A 21,174-nucleotide genomic window follows, 5' to 3' on the forward strand; every position below is an offset into this window, starting at 1 on the left:
CAGAGAGCATGAGTGGGAGAGGGGCAGAGAGAGAGAGAGAGAGAGAGAGAGAGAGAGAGAATCCCAAGCAGGCTCTATGCTGTCGACACAGAGACTGACAAAGGACTCTATCTTAGGAACCCTGAGATCATGACCTGAGCTGAAATCAAGAGCCAGGGACCCAGAGGCCGCCACTTTAGACAGGACAGGAGCTCTCCACTCTGCCTCAGCCTTTGCCACTCCCTATCGTTTTCCCACTGAAGCTAAGTATGAGGTATCATTTATAGTGAGTGCGCACTGATATTTTTCTTAGAGTAAAATACTTCTCAGTACCAAAAGAGAGGAAGCAAGACTAAAGCATCTTCTGAGGATAGTGGGAGAGAGCCCATTTCGTGGTGGGAGAGAAGAGTTGTCTCTGTGTTGATTAGATACATAAAATATGTCTGTCTCTATTTTTCTTAAAACCCACCTGCTTTGCTTATTTACGTTTGTTCCTGGCCACTACGGATATTTGGGTTTTTGACCCGTACATAGGTACTCAAAAGCTATTTGAAGAAGGGAGGGAAGAAAAGAGAAAGGAAAAATAAGTTCAGCAGATGGTTAGGATTCCAAACTTTTTAATTCAGCTACTTAAACAGACTTTCCAATTTACCACCATTATCCAGTCCTTAAGTTTCTCCCTGAACATCTATCTCTTCTGACATTTGCGGCAGATTGGTCGAGCATGCATGTGATACTCAGATTCCGAGAGCAATTTAGCAAAACCCAGTGAGGTAGATTCATACATATGCCCTCTCTTCTTGATGACTCCACAGGCATAGAATGCGCACAACAAAAAAGTTCACTTCATTCAGGTAATTGGTTTTCAGAAGCTTAATCACAGCACTTTAAAATAGATAATGTTTGATGGATAGAACTGATAACTATTCTGTAAAATTTCCTAATAAGAGCAAATTGTTAGTCCTGTTGCAATCTGTGTTTACATATCACAAGGAGCATCTAAATAAATACTAACTTTTCTCTCTAAACACCAGTGAGATAAGAATCACCGATGTGATGCGCGTACAAAGTAGAATATTGATATTCTGTCTCACGTAAAACTGATCAAGATAACAAAACCTTACTTAAGAAGTTTCAAACATTGCTTGATAGAGCTTTTGTTTTCAAGGGAGGATTTTTAATTATCATTTCCTCCTAAATTGTCATAGCTTAGATTTACATTGTTTGAACAGGCATCCTATCTGGTTTAAAGGGAGTAGGGAATCTTTCTGAACACCTTGAGTGTTTGCTGTCCTTTAATGGCATTATTAAGTTGGAATGATAAAATGGAATGATAAAATGCAAAGTACTCCTTTCTGCCCTGAATGTGCTGTGACATCATAAAATGAAGCTCAAGTCACCTGTCTCCTTTTCCTTGCCTGGATTTAAAAGCCATTAAGTTATTGTCTTGCCTGGCCGCACCTGTCCTTTTCAAATGTGTAGAGCTACTGGGGCAGTGGTTGGTAGTGGGCTCTGTTAGGAAAAGCCTCACAGTTAATTCTGACATATGCTGTCTTTAAGACCCTCCAGTGTTCCTGTTAGGCCCACTTAAAAACAAGTGAAGGCTATACAGCGATTGGGGAGGGGTGTCTAAAGGAGGAGGGTGTGTTAGAGAATTTTACATTTGTTAACACTCGTTGTGAAAGACTTCTGTGCACTTGGAGAGAAAACAATCGGCTATGCAAGTTGCGTTTCTTTTGGACTTGAGAAAAGCCAAAAGAACCCACCACCCAATAGAAAGGACCTACAAGCAAAGTTGGAGTCCTGAGACCTGTGATTTCTTGAAAAGACTCCGTGACTTCTTGAAAAGACACTGTAAGGTTTGGGTAAGGTGGCTCTGCTGCTGAGAAAATGGAAATAAATTGCCTCTTTCCGCACCTAGAAAGCTGCCCAGAAATTCACATTTCGTTCTGTGTTAGAAAATCCAGAGCACGTAGTAGGGTTTGTTTATTCTGCCATCTGATCACAGTCCTCCAGATATTTTAACAGTCATGCTCGATTATGTTGTTGGCACAAGGACCACACAATCTTTAGTAGCTAAGGAAGTTCGTTGGCAAATAGATTCCTTGTATGTGATGTAAAAACAGGCTTATTCAGAGAACTACACGTTTACTTGTGGCTTGATGTGAGAAACTGAAGCTTTGATTATTGCTGTTTCTCTAAGCATGCTGTAATAACTGTGTCCTGTCTACAAAAACGGAGAAATATTGAATCTTTGCAGATTCTTGTTAGCTTCAACAAAGGTAGCAGCACAAGTATTTTGATCCCTCGCTTTATTTTAAGGATACTGCCAATCGGCTGCCTAGGTGGCTCAGTTGGTTAAGCATCTGACTTTGGCTCAGGGCATGATTTTTCGGTGTGTGGGTTTGAGCCTCGTGTTGGGCTCTGTGCTGACAGCTCAGAGCCTGGAGCCTGCTTCAGATTTTGTGTCTCCCTCTCTCTCTGCCCCTCCCCTGTTACAGAACCAGGCTGGATCATTGACGGAAGAACCAAGTGGCACTCCTGGAGCGGAGATCTTGGAGGATCGGAGATTTATTTACATTGATGGGCTCAGGGAAGACAGTTTCTCCAAAGATCTGAGCCCCGAGCAATTGATAATCTTACAGCTTCCGCATATGTGCCCATGGCTGAGAGAGACAAACAAGCCAAGGAAGAGGGGGAGGGAGGACTGGCCTTCGGACAAATGGAGAAGGGCTAACCTAAGAATCTCGAGTGTGCCTGCCACATTCCTTTTTTCTTTTTAGGTCAGGGTTTTGTTCCCCGCCCCCGCATCATTCGCCCACTTGATGCCTTTAAAAATCTTCCTTTTAGTAGGCGTCATCTTTCTGTCTCATCGATTGATATCCTTGAAGGGCTGAAATACACGCTGCAGTTTGGCATGTGCAGTCTTTTCAGTGAAGCACGCCAGGGTGTTTAGGATGCGTGGGCCAATGGTTACGAGCAAGGTTATGGAAAGGAGTGGTCCTGCCAGGGCAGGGAGCAAGGTGTCCAACTTGCAAAATCCCATCCTTTTCAAAGACTGTTACCCTTTTGTTGTCTGCGTTGAATTCTTTCTGTCAGTTCCCTGACTTTAGTTGTGATTATTCCTAATTGGTTTACAAAATAACAGCATTCCTCTCCTAGAAAGATGCAAGTGCCTATCTTTCCTGCAGGAAGGAGACTGAGGACTCGCCTATTTTGGAGGGCTCCTGCTGCCAGGGAGCTTATTTGATCTTGTAAGGTCACCAGGGAGTCAGCGACCCGCTCCACATCCTCATTTAGTTCCTGGGATAGCTTGTGGTATAGTCCTACAGAAGAGTCTATGCCTCCTCTCCCGGTTCCTATCCCTGTAGCAATTCCTATTTGTCTTAGGACAGGTAGCTGGACTCCTGGTTTAGCCTGGGGCTTAGGGCTAAAGGCTGCCAGGAGTTGGCCTTCAGTGTATACAGGTATCTGGGGGTGGGGGGTGGGGGGTGTAGGAAGACTAGCACATCTGAGTCCAGTTGGCCTCTAAGCATTGATAGGCTGAATTGGAGCATAGGCAGAAAACCCCGGGAGGTGAGCATAGGGTTTCATTTTTATCTATGGTTAGGTTTTTCCTGCATAGGGAGGTCCCGTCTGTATCCTCAGGGAGTATCCAAGTTAGATTAACAGCATTTGTGAGAAGGACCCCTGTAGCCAAGGGTCCAATTAAGACAGTAACATTTGTTGTGAGATTTTCAGGAGCTTCCCAGTCCCAGGGGACAAGAGTGGCTAAGTAAGCCCTTCCAGGGGAGAGGCAAACGCATCCAGCAAGTCTGGATGGTGTTGTTTATGCCATGGAGGATCTGGTAGGTGGTGTTGGCCAGCACCAGAGAGTGGGAAATCAGAAATCATTTGATTAAGGGCCAAGAGGTTTAGGCCCCGGTAGGGTGTTGGAGTGGTCGCCTTTATGGCTGTACCAGCTTGGCCTGTGTATTTTTTATAACCTTTTGAAGGGCTTTATGCTGCATTCCTCCCCCATCTGACATTCCCAACAGGGGAAGGTAAGTTAAGCAGGCTTTCTTCCCTTTTGTAAGGCCCTTGTTTTTGCAGAGTCCATCTGTTTTGATAATCTCTGTGGCCCAAAACTTAACGTGACCCAGTGTCCTGTGACTGGCAAACAAAGCCCCTCCCCACCCCAGGCTTGTAACATTTTCTATTGAGGAGGTGAGGGAGCTGAATGCTTTTGTTTTCTCTGACTTTCCTCTTGTTACCATCTTATAACAATCCTCAGGACATTGTGGGTATGCAATAATTGTGAGGGTGAGAGAGGTTAGCATCAGATCTAAGGAATACATAATAGCCCTCCCATCCAGAGGATGCAGGTGAGACCCAACATAAGCTTTTTGACCCATGTCCAATCTGTTGAGGCAACCTCTGCTAGTCCGATGGCAAGAAACAAGGCAAGAGGCAGGGGTTGACAGAGTTGCTTGAACAGGGGTGTTAAGGATGGTCCAATTAATCCATCGAATCCTCAGGGTTCAGCCAGGCTTAGACCAGCCAGCTTCTGGGACGTGGCTGGAGCAGGGCTGAAGGTCTCAGGAGTCGGAGCCTTCCAGAGGGTTAGTTTGAGCAGGTCTACTGGGTCTGGGTCAGCTCTCCAGGTCAGAGACTCCTCAGGACTGGCTCTCTTGAGACCCTGGAATGATGAACCCATGGGGTGATGCCTGAAACCTTAAGGGCGGTAAGGGTGGTTAAGATAACAATGTGTGGCCCAGTCCACTGTGGTTTAAGAGGTTTCTTTTTCCAGTCCTTGACCCAGACTGAGCCTCCTAGCAAGAAGGGATGTACTAGGGACCCTAGGAGAATTGGGGCCCTCTCTATAATATATCTTTGTAACTCATTTAGGGTGGTCTCCAGTGCCTGAAGCTGTTCACTTATTCCTTTATCCCCAACCTGATGTAAGTTTTCCTGGAAGATTTCCCAGGCATGGGGGAGGCCACCCATATATTAACTCGAAGGGGGAGAAACCTAATGTCCCAGGTGTGTGTGCAGCAAGCATACTAGAGCTAAGGGCAGTAAATCTAGCCATGGGAGGCTAGTCTCTTGACAGGAATTTGCTGAGGTTTCTCTGAGGGTGCAATTCATCTGCTCTACTTTTCCTGAGCTCTGGGGCCAGTAAGCGGTGTGAAGTCCCCAGGTAATGTTGAGAGACTTAGTCAAGGTCTGCATAATGTCCCCGCCACAAATGCGGGCCCATTGTCACTGTGACTTGTTAAGGGCAGGCCCAACCGGGGCACGATTTCCCGCAGGAGGACTTTAGCCAAGTCTTGGCTTCATTCCCTCCTGGTCGGGAAGGCTTCAACCTATCCAGAGTATGTGCACATTATCACCAGGAGGTATCTGAACCCCTTGCTTGGCCGCACGTCTGTGAAGTCTATCTCTAGACCTTCAAAGAGGGTAGCTCCTATTCTTTGGACGCCTGGCAGGGACCATGGTGCAGACTGAGCATTGTTTTTAGCACATATTATGCATTGTTCACTGGTAGCTTTGCATAGTGCTGGCTGTTGGCTGATGTAGTAGTGTTATTTGAGGAGGGCCTCTAATGCAGTCTTTCCTAGATGAGCGAGTTGGCGATACTCCTTGACTAGGTGTCCCCCTGTTGCTGATGGAACGAAGACATATCCATCTGGCATAACCATCATATCTTCTCAGGGTGGCCCCTTCTGCCACGGCCCATTTTCTTTCTTCTCCAATGTAACTGGGTGGAAGGGTTTTCACTGGAGGCATCAGGGTCCTTGCAGGCCTATCTGTGTCTTTGCCAGCTGCGGCCTTGGCTGCTTCGTCTACCAGGCGCTTTCCCCGCGCCGTGGGGTCGTCTACCTTCCAGTGTCCCTTAAAGTGGAAGATTGCTGTTTCCTTTGGAAGCCAGATGGCTTCAAGGAGTTTTAGTATTTCTTTCTTGTTTTTGATAGCTTTCCCTGCGGCAGTAAGGAACGCCCTTTCCTTATAGATGGCCCCATGTACAGGTACAGTAACAAAGGCGTATCGAGAGTCAGTGTAAATGTTCGCTCGTTTGCCTTCACTGAGGGTGAGAGCTCGGACTAAGGCGTATAGTTCAGCTCGTTGTGCTGACCACCCTTCAGGTAATGCCTTGGCTTCTAAGACTTCAGTAGTTGTGGTCACTACATAACCTTCTTTTGGGGCACCCTCCTGTAAGTAACCGCTACCGTCATTAAACAGGGTGAGCTCCGGATTTTTTATAGCTTGATCCCGTAGATCTGGGCAGCTAGCATAGACCTCATCTGTTACTTTGGAGCAGTCATGGTCGGGTTCCCCCTCTTCCGTGGGGAGGAAAGTTGCCGGGTTTAACGTCCTTACTGTTTCGAGGGTGACCCACGGGTTTTCACAGAGGAGCCCTTGGTATCATGTTAGCCAAGAGTTGGAGAGGAAGCAGTGCCCCTGTGTGTTCATGAGGGACATAACTGTGTGTGGGACCTTGACATTAAGTCCTTGCCCCAGGGTAAGTTTGTCTGCTTTCTTAATGAGTAGGACTGTGGCCTCTAGTGCCCTAAGATATAGTGGCCACCTTGTGGCAACAGGATCCAGTTTCTTTGACAGGTATGCAGCTGGCTGTCGCCAGGGTCCTACAGTCTGAGTGAGTACCCCCAGTGCTATTTTGTCTTTTTCATGTACAAAGAGATTGAAGGGCTTTTCTGTGTCTGGGCGGCCCAGAGCTGGAGCCGGCCTTAAAGCTGTCTTTATTTCTGTGAAGGCTGTTCTCGCTTCCTCAGTCCACACCGGGGGCTTTTGATCTGTTCCCCCTAATAGATCATAGAGGGGTCTCGCCACTGCTGAGAACCCAGGGATCCAGATGCGGCATAATCCTGCAGCCTCCCAGGAATTCCCGCAGGCCCTTCTTTGTTTGGGGCTGTGGCAAAGAGATGATGACCTTCTTCCTTTCCAGCCCTAGTTCTCTCTTTCCCTGGGTGAGGAGGAAACCTAAGTATGGGACCTGCTGCTGGTAGATCTGTGCCTTCTTCCATGAGACTCGGTACCCCAAGTCTGACAGGAGCTGCAGGAGGGCCTTTGTGCCTCCTGTGCAGTTTTCTTGGGTGTCGCTGGCAAGGAGGAGGTCATCTACATACTGGAGGAGGGTGCATCTCGTGGCTTCTCTTGGAAAGTCGGCAAGGTCTGCAGCCAGCGCCTCCCCGAAGAGGGTTGGTGAGTTTTTGAACCCTTGTGGAAGATGGGTCCAAGTGAGTTGCATTTGATGTCTTGTATTGGGTTCAGTCCATTCAAAAGCAAACAGTGGTTAGCTCTGGGAAACTAGGCTGAGACAGAAGGCATCCTTTTAGATCCAGGCAAGTGAACCATCTGTCTGATCCTGGAATTTGGCTGAGGAGCAAGTATGGGTTCGGAACCACTGAATGCAGAGAAATAGTTATGTTGTTGATGGCCCATAGATCTTGAACCGGTCGGTATCTTCCTCCTGGCTTCTTGACTGGCAAGAGTGGGAAATTCCAAGCTGAATGGCATTTAACTAGGATACCTGCCTCTTTCAGTTTGACCAGATGCTCTTGGATGACCATCTTAGCTTCTTGTGGAAGTGGGTACTGCCTCTGCCTCTGAGGCTGGGCTTCTGGGACGAGTTCAACAGTGATAGAGGGGCCTGATTTCGGGCTAGTCCAGGTAGGTTACCTTCAGCCCACACAGAAGGGAAGGCAAGCCTAAACTCTGGCGGGCTACAGGGTCGGGTCTGGGCACAGAATAGTCTCCATTCTTCTCTCGGTATGGTGATTGTTAACATCAGGGTCTCTTCCTGCTTTGAGTTTAATCAGAGGCTGGTGTGTCCCGTGGGCTCAAAAGTTATTCGAGCCCCAGGCTTGGAAAGTAAATCTCAGCTCAGGAGGGGAATAGGGCAATCAGGTAGGTAGAGAAACTCATGTCAGACCTTGTGGCCCCGGAGTTCACATTGTTGAGCCTGACAGAAAGGCTGTTGTACTGCCCACGTCTCAGTAGCCCCAAGGATGGTTGCAGTCTTTGGCTGAAAGAGACCACTGGGGAAGTGACGACTGAGTGCTCAGCTCCAGTGTTAACCATAAAAGTCACTGTTTGGTCCCCCACTTTCATTCTGATCGTGGGCTCGTGGGGGCCGAGAGAGAGAGCCCGGTCCCCCTCAGTCTGAGTCTATTTCTGTGAGGCCGATGAGGTCTCCTTCTTGGGGTTCTTCCTTGTATCCCCTTACGGTTAGGGCAGTCATTTTTCCAGTGTCCCTTTTCCTTACAATAGGCACATTGATCTTTCACCAAGGGGGCTCTGGGCTTCCCCCCTTTTGGTGGTTGAGGCTTCCCCATCTTTGTATTATCCTTTTCGTTTAGGGTAGCAGTGAGGAGGGTGACCTTTTTCTTTAATTTCTTTTCAGCTTCCCTTTCGGCTGTGACCTCCCTGTTTACGTAGACCCTTTTGGCGACCTCTATTAGCTGAGTGATATTCGTACCAGCAAAGCATTCTAGTTTCTGAAGCTTCCTTGGCATGTCTGGGGGGGCCTGAGCCACAAAGGAGGGATTTACCATTTGTTGGCTTTCCTGTGCCTCAGGGTTGAATGGAGTGTAGACCCGGTGGGCTTCATAAAGTCTTTCGTAGTAGCCCCCGGGGGACTCCCCTGGTCGTGGGGTGACTGATGATGTCTTGGTCATGTTCATGGGTTTCTTGTCCCCTGCTCGGATTCCCCAGAGGAGGGTTTCCTGGTATCAGCGGATGTGGGCCTGTCCGTCGTCCGTGGTGAAGTCCCATGCTGGGTGTTCTTTGGGAGTGGCCGCCCTAGCCCAGACAACAGGGTCAATGATTCCCGCGGGGGCATGCTCCTCTAGGTATCGCCGGGCCTCCTTCATCACCCTCCTTCTCTCTTCTCTGTTAACCAGGGTACAGAATAGCTGTTGGCAGTCTTCCCAAGTTGGCCGCTGAGTCTGGAAGAGGGACTCCATCAGATCCCCCATTGCCTGTGGTCTCTCAGAGTAGGACGGGGTGTTGTGCTTCCGGTTGAGGAGGTCAGTGGTGGAGAAAGGCTGATAACATGTTATGGAACAGCCGGGCTGGATTGCTCCGTCTTCATTTTGCTTCTCGGGTTCCCGCATCTCCTGTGCCGGCATCTGGAGGGTGCTAGGACCAGGTCGGGGGTGTAGTCTGTCCCCCCCCACCCCCCCAAGGTGCGAGTGAATCCTCAGCACCAGGGGGGCAGAGTTGGGGGGAGGAGGAGAGCTGAAAGGTGGATGGGTGTCAGGTCCCTGGGCAGCGGGAGCTGTAGGCCTTGGTGGGTCATAGGGTGGGGGAAGGACAGGATCGTCCTCTGGGTCATCGGCCAACACTAGAGGAGAGCTGGGCCTCTGTTGTATCTTTGGTTTTTCGGATGAGGTGTCTAGGACCCTTGCCTGGCCCTGTTTGCTATGGATGAATTGCAACCAAGGGGCAGGGGCGGGGGGGGGGGGGTTGGGCAATTTCCAGCTAAGAGTAGATGTGTGGGAATTGGTCAGGGTGACCTGGATCCCTGGTGACTACCAGCTAGACTTGTTGGGTTATTTGGACATCTAACGCCCCTTCTAAGGGCCATCCTACACTGAACGTAGGCCATTCTAACTCACGTAGGGTCCTTAACTTTCCTGGCATTATCCTCATTCCATAATCATTTAAGAACCCCTTTTTGAAATTTTTGAGCATAGTCTAGAGGACTGTGGGCTAATTCTGTTTTGATCCCATTTCTGAGTCTCCCTATGTCTGGTGGCACGAAGACAGACAAAGGGAGGGTGGTCCCTTCAAACGAGGAGACCAGATGCTTGACTGGCCGTGTCCAGAAGGAGCTTTGATGAGGCTTAGCCGTAGTGGACTCAGTTTTGTGACTTACAGTCGGAGCCTATTTCTCATGCCGCCCTGGACCATATGCCTTTCATCACGACGCAGGAGAGCCCAATCAGACTCTGTAGACTTCTGGAGACCTTAAGGGTGCCCATCTGTGGAACTCAGCAGGCAAGCCAGACCGAGTTGCACATTCACACTCACATACACACCAGAGGTTATTACATTCCCTCCCACAGAATTCCTACTTGTGAGACCTCTGGGGTCTCCGAGGAGTGATCAGGTCCCCCTTCTACCCCTATGGGCGGGCTTGACTGAATTGGGGCATAGTATCTTACCAGTTCCGTCGTCGGGTCCAGGCCCTCACCTGCTAAGTCTCGTCGAGTCCGGTGGAAAGACAGAGCAGGGTCAGACCGAGGCAATAGGGTTTGGAAGCTGCCGAACAACCTGGCAGGAGCACCCTTTTCCTCTGAGATTCCCTGTTCCATCACCAGCCCACCATTGTCCCAGACCAGTGGCAACAAGGAGCCAGCGGGGTTGGGTTTCCCGGTTGGGGAACCAGGCTAAATCACTGATGGAAGAACCAAGCGGTGCTCCTGGAGCAGAGATCTTGGAGGATCGGAGGTTTATTTACATTGATGAGCTCAGGAGAGACAGTTTCTCCAAAGATCTGAGCCCTGAGCAATTGATAATCTTACAGCTTCCGCATTTGTGCCCATGGCTGAGAGAGACAAACAAGCCAAGGAAATGGGGGAGGGAGGACTGGCCTTCGGACAAATGGAGAAGGGCTAACCTAAGAATCTCGAGTGTGCCTGTCACATTCCTTTTTCTTTTTAGGTCAGGGTTTGTTTGTTTGTTTTTTTCCCATCTCTTTGTCTCTCTCTCTCTCTCTCTGTCTCAAAAATGAATAAACATTAAAAAAAACATTTTTTTTAAAGGATACTGACAATCAAAGAAAGATACTCAATTTGCCAAATTATAGCGTTGTTTTGAAAGAGAGGGCAATTATTTTTTGTTATTTTGATCCTTTCCAATGCAGAATCTGCATGAGTTTCCATCCATGGTATGGAGTAGCCCTGTATATATCACAGGAAACCAGCCAAAACCAAACCCGTCTCCTATTGCTGCGGTGATTTGAAGGATATGTAAACTGACCGATGGTGATTACAATGACGGCATCTCTGCCATTTTATTAATCACCCAATTTAATCTTCACATCCCATGCATATTCCCTTTTCTTCAACACCAACTGTTCGTTTCCTTATTCTAAGTCAAACTGACTTGGAATCTATTCAGGGCCGTTACTTAATTTGATGAGGAAAACCCTCTGCTGTGTGCTAACCTCCCAGATTTGACTTGGAGCCTAGATCCTAAATCTGCACAGGACTTTTTTCTTGTCTTTCTACATCTTCCTTTTGACCATTTTCCTGGAGATACCTAAACTGTAGATAAGGAAATGGAAAGGACCATGGAAACAAGAGTTCAAAATGTGTTGCATGTGACCCAAATGCAGAAAAGTAGTACAATGTCTGTATAGTCAGGCTCTCAAGTTTTGGGGCTAAATTTATACTTACGGAAAGCAAGAGATCCCACAGTCCAGGAAAATCTACCAACCCAGTTTCCCAAGGAGCATAAAACTCGCTGACATCAAAGAAGGGTGCCATACAGGACAATCCGAGGTGGGGCATTACTGTTAACATGCTACTTTAGACATAGGGGTGCGGAAGACTCATCTGTGGGCTTCCGTGCATGTGCGTCTTCAATTTGGCTCTGGGAAATGATCAGTCAAAATTTCCCTTTATACAACGCATGAGTCATACAAAATCTAGTACTGAATCCGGTCAGAGCACAGGTTTAGGCAGACTAGAGGTTTAAACCAACTTTGCTTTGTGTTAGAGGACCTGTCACACAGCTGTAAATGAAAGGACCCCTGGCTTTAGGCCTCTTTCTGTTTGTAGGCCATAAATTTAAATCCTTTGTCCCCGCAGACCAACTCAAAGCAGTAACCTTGGCTACGGTTGCTGCAGAAGAAACACACTCTCCAGATTTCCAGTTCTATATTCAGTTTTAGAAAATTGGTTATGTTGAAAGGGAAGCAACAATTTTCCTTTGCCTCGGTTATTGACAACCGAGAAGCACTCCTCAGACTGTTCAGAGGGGAAACAATGAGTCATTCATGCTGTCAGCCCAGGTGGTGCCGGAATTCTAGGCAGAGGCCTCCGAGTTAACCCCTGCAGGCCTCCTCCCTGCGCGGAGCCCTCCGTGAGCCTGCCTTGTGCTCCCTGCAGCCTCTGGGGGAAGCGGGGCGGCCACAGAGCAGGCCAGCCCGGGAAAGGAAGGTGAAGCCTGCAACCTAGGCCTCACCGCCGCTGTGCCAGTCCCCGGGGGCCTCTGAGCTGTTTGTCACCGTGTGATTGGCTCCAGGAGAGGGGTGGAGAAATGAAAACATTCTGCCCAGGATATATTTAGTTGAAGTGCAGCTGGGGAGGCTCTTAAACAAGGGAGCTTTGTCCTCATGCTGAAGTGTTTTTCTTAACTCTACAAGGGTGAAAAACTTAAGCCACACACCGATTTCTCCCACTCCATATTCTCTTGTTTGGTGGGGGTGGGGGGATGGGGGAAATGTTCTTATTCTGAAAGTCGAGAATTTTCTGCAGCTGGTCATATGAGAGGAAATGGGGCAATTCTGATGCCGAGTGGACACAAAAATGTAAAGCTCACGCTCGTGTTGGAAGGACACAGTTAAGAAATTCAGAAATTTTTTAAGGTGTTGTGTACGTTTGCATTCTTGCCATTAATTCTCTGTCGGTTCAAACTGGAAGTTAGGTGTTTTCAAACGTCTTTACTTGGATGAATTTATGGAGTTAGAAACATAATTAAGTTTTATAAGCTGACAGAACCCTGTTTCACTTGAGTTGATTCACATTTTCCAGTAATGAAAGATTTACTTCTGCGCTGATGAGCACAGCTTCTTTGCAACAGATAACTGATGAGCCATGTAATGGCTCCTGTTCCCGTCCTCCTCGCAAAACCGCTGAGAACTGCCACCTTGCTATGAGCTTTACAGCCACTATGTAAATGCTGGGTATTAGGGGTACATTGTCTATTATTAAGAAGTAGCACAGGAAATATGTTAAATGAAAATCCTATTTGTAGTTATGAACCAAGACAAAAACTTCCAAACAAGAAGTCTATGGTTTTGGTGGTATTTACGAAACCAGGTTGTATTAGTCAGGGATCTCTAGGTAAACAGAACCTATGGGGAGAGAGGGAGATTTGTTTCAAGAAATTGGTTCCTGTGGTTATAAAGGGTGTCAGATCCAAACTCTGCAGGGTGAACGGACACTCTGGAGACCCAGGAAGAGTCAATATTGTAGTTCAAGTCTGAAAGCTGTCTGCTGGAGGACTTCCCTCTTGCTGGGGGAGGTCGGTCTTTGTTCTATTCAGTTCTTTAACCGGTTGCATGAGTCCTACCCACATTATGAAGGGCAATCTGATTTACTTCTAGTTCCCTGGCTTAAATGTTAAGCTCATCCAAAAATACCCTCACACAAACATCCTGAATAATGGCCACACATCTGGACACACTGACAAAATTAACCACCACAGAGGTTAACACGCCTGGTTTGAAAAATTCACTCGCTTAATTATGAGGTTACTTACCAGGTTGAAGCCGTTGTGAGAGTTTAAAAATGGGAAAGACGTGGGGCGCCTGGGTGGCGCAGTTGGTTAAGCGTCCGACTTCAGCCAGGTCACGATCTCGCGGTCCGTGAGTTCGAGCCCCGTGTCAGGCTCTGGGCTGATGGCTCAGAGCCTGGAGCCTGTTTCCGATTCTGTGTCTCCCTCTCTCTCTGCCCTTCCCCCGTTCATGCTCTGTCTCTCTCTGTCCCAAAAAATAAATAAACGTTGAAAAAAAAATTAAAAAAAAAATGGGAAAGACGTGATAACTTTTTTAAATGTTTATTTTTGAGAAAGAGAGAGCGCGAGTTGGGGGGGGGGTGCAGCAGAGAGAGAGGGAGATAGAGAATCCCAAGCAGGCTCCGTGCTCTCAGCGCAGAGCATGATGTGAGGCTCAAACTCACAAACCTCAAGATCATGACCCGAGTGGAAATCAAGAGTTGGACACTTAACTGACTGAGCCACCCAATCGCCTCAAGACGTGATAACTCTTCATAACTCTCTTGATAACTCCTTTCAGGTATTCTCTCTCTCTCTCTACCTCTCTATCTCTTCCCCTTTCTCCCTCTCTCGCTTCCTCCGTCTCCTCTCTTGGGAGGCTTGCACTGGGAACCAACCCAGGCACAGCACTGAGAAAGCCCGCGCCAAGCAGAGGAGCCATGTGAGGGGACTCCAGACAACAGCCCCTGGCCAACGCCAACCTCATCTCTAGACATGTGGGTGGGCCAGCCCTCAGGCGCTCTCATCCCCAGCCTTTAGTTTTCCAGCCATGCCCAGACATGGTGGAGTAGACTGTGCCCTGAGCCAATTTCTGACCCACAGAAACTATGAGAGATTTTTTAAAAAGAAAAAAAAAAAAGGATGCACGCTATTTTAAACCACTAAATTTGGGGGCAATTTGCTACACAGCAATAGATAACTAATATAGTAAGATTGTGGGTAACTTTATAAGAAACTACCAAACTGGTTTCCAAAGTGGTTTTACCATTCTGCATTCCTTCCAGCAGTGTGTGTGGGTTCCAGACCATCCTTACTAGCAATGCGTATTTAGCAAGTGTGAGTTTAGCCCTTCTGACGCGTGTGGAGTTGTTTCTCATTGTGGTGTTAATTTGCATTTTCCTGCTGATGCCATACTTACTTTGGATCAGAAATATCATGACCCAATTTAGAAACCAACCTTATTTACTAGGATATTTCATAGTCCTAATACCAACTCATCCCTACCCCTGATAACAGACAGCTTATTCTTGCATTTCCAATTTGTTTTAAAAGCTAATTGCTACCAAATGAGTCTGTATCGTTAATAATTATCCCCACTGGGATTTATCCAGTTAGGTTGTAAGCCCTGGGAAGAGTGAGGAGTAAAAGCCATCTATTCACAGACGTGGGACTCGTGAGCCTCATTACACTATCACCTGTTGTTAACTGGCATTGATATTATTATCATTTATTAAGAAATGCCCTGTGCCAGGCATTTTACATGTCAAAGCTCACCTGCCACAACACCACTATGAGGCTCATATTTTTATCCTCCTCTTATTCCCAAGGTGTAGTAGGTTTAGAGAGGGCAAGAAACTGGGCTGTGGCCACACACTGAATCTGAACCCGATATTGTTTAATTTGATCCAAAACAGGCTTTTCCTCACTTCTTTCTAATTTTATACCAGAACATGAGAAAACATTTTGGCCTAAACAGTGGAAAATATTCTAGACTGGAGGTTGGGAGACTGGGTTATACTCCTGGCTGTGTCACTAATAAACAGTCAACTCTTGGGCAAGTCCCTCTCTGCTCTCTGGACCATAGTTCCTCATTATTAAAAATAAAAGGTTGGGTTAAGACCTTATCCAGCTCAAAAATTGCTATAGACCAGGCACTATGCTAAGCATTTTATAGGTGGTAAGTTAGGTATATCTCAGAAAATCCTTATTATATAGGTACCATTATTGTGTCCATTTTTCAGGTGAATAAACTGAGTCAAAGACGTTGAATAACTTTTCCAAAGTTATTTAAACCCGGGCAGTCTGGCTCCAGAGTCTATGACCTTGCTAAACTAGGCAGGATTCACTGAAAGCTTAATTTTCACAACCACCCCATGTCATCTTTAGCAGCATTATTCTCTCCCCATCTGTACATTCCCTCCTACTTTCTGAATGAAAGAATTGAGTGTTAGGGGCTCCTGGGTGGTTAGGCGTCCGACTTGGGCTCAGGTCATGATCTTGAGGTTCGTGGGTTTGGGCCCCATCTCGGACTCTTTGCTGACAGCTCACAGCCTGGAGCCTACCTCAGATTCTGTGCCCCCCCCCCCAACCTCTCTGCCCCTCCCCTGCTCTCACTCTGTCTGTCTCTCTCTGTCTCTCAATAATAAATAAACATTAAAAAAAGGAAAAAGAAGAAAGAATTGAGTCTTAGAAATTTTATTATGTCCCAAGTCCCACAGCCAGTCAGGGGTAGAGCCAGGACAGGGAGGAAGCCCAGACAGCTTGCCATCAAAGGCTAGGGTCTAAGTGTCCCCAAGAGTCAGAATGCGAGACACCACAGCTCCATAACCCCTGGGAAATCTTGGCAGAGGCCCACTTGGAAACACCCACACTGACTGACATGGCCACACATTCCTTTCTAAACTCCAACCTGGGGGTCCCTGGGTGGCTCAGGCTGTTGAGCATTCAACTTTGGCTCAGGTCATCACTTCGCGGTCTGTGAGTTCGAGCCCTGCCTCGGGCTCTGTGCTGACAGCTTGGAGCCTAGAGCCTGCTTGGGACTCTGTCTCTCTCTCTCTCTGTCCTTCCCCCACTCACACACTCTTTCTCTCTCTCTCTCTCTTTCTCAAAAAATAAATGAATAAGCAAACAAAAAAACCAAAACAACACCAACCTGGCTGCATTTTCCCCTCTCCTTTCCTCCCCTCTAAAGAAACCAGCTGCCTGGAAATCAGAAATGAGAGCTGTAAATGGTGCCCTCGGGCGCTGGTGGTAGTGGTGGTAATGCAGCTTCCCGAACAGACCCTGCTTCAGGCTGTGGGGGAGGGGTCTCCCTAGCAGGTCCTCACTATCTGCCATAAGCTGGTCTCTATTCCTCCAGGCCCGAGGTTGAATTAATTACTGGGACTCGTGTATCTGGGAGAAAAGGGAGCTTGGACACCTTGAATACTACAGTCCCCAGGCTGTTGCTTTGAGAATCTCGTCTCGTTTTTATTTTTTTTTTTTGACGTAAGTATGCCTTTTTAAATAGAAAATACACACATGGGGGCACCTGAGTGGCCCAGTCGGTTAAGTGTCTGACTCTTGATCTCAGCTCAGGTCATGATCCCAAGGTCGTGGGATCGAGTCCTGCATCGGGCTTCATGTTGGGTGAGGAGCCTACTTGGGATTTTCTCTCTCCCCTGCTCAAGCTCTCTCTCTCTCTCTCTCTCTCTCTCTCTCTCTCTCTCTCTCTCTCAAAAACAAAGTAAAAAACAAAAAAAGAAAAGAAAACATACACCTAATCAAAAGTCAAATAACAGAAAAAGCGTATTGTGTCTAGTGAGTAAGTCTTCATCCTACCCCTGCCCGCCTGCCCTCACCTTCTGAGACAACCTCTTTCTGGTACATCCAAAGATAGTCTTGCCTCTGTAGCCACAGAGGGATGTATTTTAAACCACACAAACGGGCACATACACACTGTTCCCTCTCTCTTCCTTTTTATCTTTATTTAGCAGTGCAGCTTGGAAATTCTTCCTTGTCAATACCTAAACACACTCTCCCTTTTTGAAAAAGAGGCTGTAAAGCTGTTGCAGGGCTCTGCCATGATTTGTACAACCAGTCTCCTGCAGTGACTGGTGAGGCCGTTTCTGATCCGGAGCTCCGACAGTCAGCGTACTGAATCTGCTCGTGCCTTTTGTCGCACTGCTGCGCAGGCCCCTCTGAGCTCTCGTATGTCACGTGCATCAAGGAGGAAGGGAGCAGAGACTCTGGCCTGCCCTCCCCCAGCCAGCGAGGCATAATTACCGCTGGACTGTCCTCCATAGGACTGTAGTCAGAAGACAGTCCGTTCGTGGAGGGACAGCTCAGAAAAGGCATCCGGACGGCAGCTCGACTGATCACTGAGATCGGGTAGCAGCAGCAATGAAAGGACACTGTGAGCCTCCCCAAATATGCCCTGCCAGATATGCCTCTGTCACCTTTCACAGCAGGACCTTCTGTGCCAGGCACTGGGCTGGTTCCGTGACTCCTGCCGCTGGAGGCACCGCCTGTGATTCTGAGTGATGTGGACCAACACATAAGGAGGGAGCAGGATGATGGCATTCTCTGAAGGCTACCGACCTATGGCTGTTTCTCGTACGAAGGGACCTGAACAACTTAAGTCAGCTCAGTTCTCACATTCTCTTCCCTGAGATGAAAGCTTTGGGGGAGGCTCCTTGAAAAGCCGACAGCCCGATGTCTGCCTCTGCCTGGCTTTGTTTGGAGATGGCTCGCTCCACTGTGGGCCCTGGGCAAGCCCCTCAGTGATTTCCCTTCCGAAAGAGAGACGGACACTGGGAAGGCCCAAATGCACTCTGCCTGGACTGATGAGAAACCTTTTTTTATACTGAGGCCATTGTCTCAGCCCTCCTCACAACAAAAATTCATTGAAAGCCTTGGATACCCCCCCACCCCACCAACATCATGAAAATTCTGAAACACACAGAAAACTTGAGAGAATTTTGCAATGAACACCCATCTATTTACCACTTAGACTCTGTCTACGATGAACATTTTGCTAGATTGGCTTTCCTTACAGAATATTCTTCTATCTCTCCAAGCCACTGATGCTTGAGGCTTTTTAAAAGCCTGGCCTAAAAATTCAATTCATCTGCTCTTAAAAACTTCAGAACAGGAAACTTTAACGCCTTGTTTCATGAACACAGAATAATTTAGTTCCATTCCAAATGAGGCTGCCTAGAAGGAAGAGAGAGAGGAGGGAGCGGAAAATGGAGAGGGGAAATACAGCTGTGGGAAGGCAAAGAGGAGGTGAGAGGAGAAAGGGGACGAGGGGGTGCGGGTGGGCAGACACAGGAAAGGTCTCGGGGTGGCAGATGAGCAGGGGCCAGGTCACTGGCATGACTCATGGCGAGCTGGGGTGTGCAGGTTGAGGACCCACTGGGCAGCTGTTTGTGTTAAGGATGCCGCCGGCCTCCCCCTGCTGCAGTGGGGACAGCTGCCTGCAGGCGTCCCAGGACAGTGCGGCTTGCATCATTGTTCCTCGAAGACTTGCTGGCCCGGGGGGCTCCAGCTCCACAGACAGCCGTAAAATGGAGCAGAGCCAGGATCTGGACAACCAGACACCGGCATTGAACCCCAGTTCTTTTGTTACTACCAACACGCAGGCCCTCGGGCAGCGATTGAACCTCTCTTAGCCACTGTGTTCTCATCTGGAAAATGGGCATATTAGGAATAGATGTCTCATGGGGTTGGTGACCAGGTGAACTCAGGTGAACGCATGTGTATAATACTGGCTGAAGCAGACTCAACACCAGCTGTATGCCAGGCTTTATCTCAGTGGCTTGCACGCTTTATCTCTCCCCATCCTTGTGATGGCTCTAGGAGGTGGACATTACTACGGGCCTCATTGTAGAAATGTGGAAACTGAAACTTGGGGACGGTCAAGTCCCTTCGGCAGGCGGTGCCGCTGGTAACGGTGGAGCCGGGCCGGGACCCCCTGGTTGCTGGGCTGCCCTCAGCACTGTGCCTGGTATAACCCTGTACAATGTGACGAAACAGGCCTGTCACAGAGGGTTCTCGCAAGGTCAAGGTGAGACAACCCATGTGAAAGTGCTAATACCCACTAGGTCCTTAAAAATGTTTGCTAAGGGGCGTCCCACTTCGGCTCAGGTCATTATCTCACGGTTCATGACGTGGAGCCCTGTATCGGGCTCACTGCTGTCAGCGCAGAGCCCCCTTCAGATCTTCTGTCCCCGTCACTTTCTCTGCCCCTCCGCCGCCCACACACACTCTCTCAAAAATAAACATTGAAAAATGTTTGCTGAGTGACTAACATTCATAGCATCTGTTGGTGAGCGCGACAAATACTTGTCATATTCTTCAGCTGTTTTCTCTAGTCATTCATTCTATAGAAGCTTCCCTCTGATAGGGGTAACCATGGTGGGAATCTCCCTAATCCTGTTTTGTACAAATGTCAGATTTAACAAATAAATTACAAGCGAGTTGATTTTCTTTGTGTTCTGACCTCATTTACATTAGAGAAACATTGAACCTGTTATATTTTTTGCCTGTGATCAAACACCAGGGAAGTGGATGATAAATGTCAGAATCTAGGGCAAGCCTACCCTTCTCCTGCCAGTTCCGACCTGGTATTGGACTTCTGTAGTGTGCCAAAGGCAGCCCAACACCCAGGGCCGTCCTGGAGAACAGAACTGGGAGCCTCTTGCCTTGCCTTGCCTTTGATAAGGCCTCTCCACGGACTGGTTGCTGTGGCATGCCTTCCCTGGTTGTTTTCCACCTTTTGTGATTGCCTTCACTTTCAAAACTTGTAAAATAATAACCCTATGAATTTATCTCTAAATGCAATGAAGAAGATACAGAGAATAAAGCGAGATCATATATGGAAAAGTGCTTTCAAACTTTTAAGAAAAATTTCTAGGCAAATGCAAGATTTTAAAAACCAGCTTAATAGCCAAAAGGTGGAAGTGACCCCAATGTCCATCAGCAGATAAGCGGATACACAAAATGTGTGATGTGTATACAATGGATTATTATTTGGCCTTGAAAATGAAGGAAATTCTGATACGTGCTACAACACAGATGAATTTTGAGGACACTATGCTAAGTGAAGTAAGTCTGAAAAGGACAAGTACCATAAGATTCCACTTCTATGAGGTACTAGAGTAGTTAAATAATGGATTCAGACTGTAGGATGGTGATTGCCAGGGACCGGAGGGAAAGAGGAATGGGGAGTTACCGTTTCATGACACAGAGTTTCGGTTTTGCGAGGTGCTCTGGAGATGGATGATGGTTGTCCTGAGCTGTACGCTTAAAAATGGTTAAGGTGGGGGGTGTGCCTGGGTGGCTCAGTGGGTTGAGTGTCTGACTCTTGATTTTGGCTCAGGTCATGATCGCAGGGTCATGGGATTGAGCCCTGCATTGAGCTCTGTACTGTACATGAAGCCTGCTTAAGATTCTGTCTCTCTCTCCCTCTGCCCCCCTCCTCCGCTTGTGCGTGCTTTCTCTCTAAAATGAAAATTAAGGGGCGCCTGGGTGGCGCAGTGGGTTAAGCGTCCGACTTCAGCCAGGTCACGATCTCGCGGTCCATGAGTTCGAGCCCTGCGTCGGGCTCTGGGCTGATGGCTCGGAGCCTGGAGCCTGTTTCTGATTCTGTGTCTCCCTCTCTCTCTGCCCCTCCCCCGTTCATGCTCTGTCTCTCTCTGTCCCAAAAATAAATAAAATAAAATAAAATAAAATAAAATGAAAATTAAAAAAAGGTTAAGTTTTATGCTGTGTATTTTTCCCCAAATAGGAATAATTAACTAATTAAAAACAAGTTCATTTTCTCTACGATCGTGTTTTTTGTCTCATTTTTGCCTTAGCCAGTTAAGAGGACGCTGTATTTTGTACTTTGAATAAGATCCAGGGACCAGAGCTAGGACGGAGGCACACTGTGACAAGGACAAAGTATAGGGTTTGGAGTCGAACTTAGGGCCTTGTGCCTTGCTT

The 21,174-nt window shown here is 47.7% G+C and overlaps 1 long non-coding RNA gene across 2 annotated transcripts in view; it reads left to right on the forward strand.

The window, feature by feature from the left end:
* Window positions 1–21,174, forward strand: part of LOC121042443 (uncharacterized) — a 39,921-nt gene that overhangs the window by 2,980 nt on the left and 15,767 nt on the right. The window contains exon 3 of one of the 2 annotated variants that reach the window (XR_005796199.1): window positions 2,481–3,140. The exons of the other annotated variant lie outside the window; for it this stretch is intronic. This is a non-coding gene — a long non-coding RNA (uncharacterized LOC121042443). Of the gene's footprint in view, window positions 1–2,480; window positions 3,141–21,174 lie in introns of those variants that run through there. 2 annotated transcript variants of the gene reach the window in all.

The sequence above is a fragment of the Herpailurus yagouaroundi genome, unplaced genomic scaffold (assembly GCF_014898765.1).
Source record: "Herpailurus yagouaroundi ecotype Mexico unplaced genomic scaffold, PumYag 185, whole genome shotgun sequence".
In the NCBI taxonomy this organism is placed as follows: domain Eukaryota; kingdom Metazoa; phylum Chordata; class Mammalia; order Carnivora; family Felidae; genus Herpailurus; species Herpailurus yagouaroundi.